Genomic DNA, 1,855 nt, shown 5'->3' with positions numbered 1-1,855 from the left:
AATTCAAAAAAAAAAAAAAAAAAAATGACTCCTGGACCGGGCTTGGTGGCTCAGCCTGTAATCCCAGCACTTTGGGAGGTCAAGGTGAAAGGATTGCCTGAGCCCGTGGGTTCGAGAGCAGCCCGGGCAACTTGGTGAGACCTCATCTCTATAATTAAAAAAAAAAAAAAATCAGCTGGGGGTGGTAGTGTGCACCTGTAGTTCCAGTTACTTGGAAGACTGGGGTAGAAGGATTGCAGGAGCCCAGCAGGTTGACGCTGGGGTGGTCGTGAGTGTGCCACTGCACTTCAGCCTGGGTGACAGAGTGAAACTCCTACTCAAAAAAAAAGAAAAAAAAATATGACTCCTGGTCTCTACTCTCAGATTTTACTCATCATATCCAAAGTAAGAGGTATACCACATGCTGTGGCTTAAGAGGTATAAGTATTAGAAAGGAAGCAATACAACTGGAAGTATTTGCAAATGATATTATTTTGTGTGCAGAAATCCAAAGGAATCTATAGATAATTTATTATAATTAAATAAGTAAATTTAACAATATTTCTAGATATAAGGTCAATCAATTTAATTTTTATATTACAGCAACCTAAATAAGAAAGTAGCATTTTAAAACAATACTATTTGCAATAGTCTTTTTTAAAAAATCAAAAATTTAACATGAAGTATAGTGAAAGATATGTAAGGTCTCTACACAGAAAATTGTTAATGATTATGAGAGTACTGTCTTGCACTTAAGGATTTTGCCTCCCAGGTTATAAAGATATTCTCTTAAGTTATCTTCTAAAAGGAAAATGAAAGGAGACACTTAAAAGCTCAAAGGATATACCATACTTAAAGATTAGAAGATTCAATGTTGTAAAGATGTTAATTCTCCCCAATTGATCTATATGTTCAATGTAATCACTATCAAAGTTCCAGCAGTTTTATTTTGTGAAATTGACAACTGACTCTAAAATTCATATAGAAATGAAAAGGGCCAAAAATAGCCAATCTTGAAGAAGGAGAACACTGTGGGAGGATTTATACAACTGAATTTCGGACATATTACACAGTTACAGTAATTAAAACAGTGTGGTATCAGCACAGAACAGTGTCCAGAAACAAACCCACACACATAGGCCCACTTGGTTTATGACAAAGTTGGCACTACAGAATATTATGACAAAGAAAGTTGTTCTAGAAATGTTACTAAGTCAATTATATCTCCATAAAGCTTTTTGGAGGGAGTCCAGTGACCTGGGGTCCATGGGGCAATCCCTCCCACCACGTGGGTCAATAACAAAAGACTATCGCTAAGAAAGAAACATCCACTAAGAAAAAATAAACACAGTGTTTGGTAGGCCTGTTCAGGTTTTGGAGGCAGCATATTCCATACTTGGGAATACTCCTCCAACACATTTATTAGGAGACACAGAAAGCCACTAGTTTTGAGTGGGGTCTAGAATCAGAGAGGGTTTTACAGTAAATCCATCTGTGGCACAAGTATTCTTGCCATTAGGCCCATATGATCTGGAAGATTTTACAGTGTTAGAGTTATCTATAATAGAAATAAGATGCCACCTGGAATATCTGGCAAATTCCGGCAGGAGAGTCATAGTACTGACTTGACTCTCACTTGGGTTTTAGAGTAAGGCCATGATATTTGTAGCAGAGAACTCTATACCATTTGCAAAGTATCTTCAGGCATGCTATTTTTGCCTCAGTAAAGAATGAACATCTGACTATATTGACATTTTGTGAGGATAGATGTGTATCCTTTACCCTTATTAAGCCAACAGTCATTGTATGGTACTGTGTTTCCTTCCAGTTAGTACAACACTGGAGGTAAGTAGCTCCCCCCTGCTGTTCCACTGGG

The sequence above is a fragment of the Carlito syrichta genome, unplaced genomic scaffold (genome assembly GCF_000164805.1).
Source record: "Carlito syrichta isolate Samal-C Ts95f unplaced genomic scaffold, Tarsius_syrichta-2.0.1 Scaffold81549, whole genome shotgun sequence".
In the NCBI taxonomy this organism is placed as follows: Eukaryota; Metazoa; Chordata; class Mammalia; order Primates; family Tarsiidae; genus Carlito; species Carlito syrichta.
The sequence above is the reverse complement of the archived record's forward strand: the minus strand, read 5'-3'. Positions refer to the sequence as shown.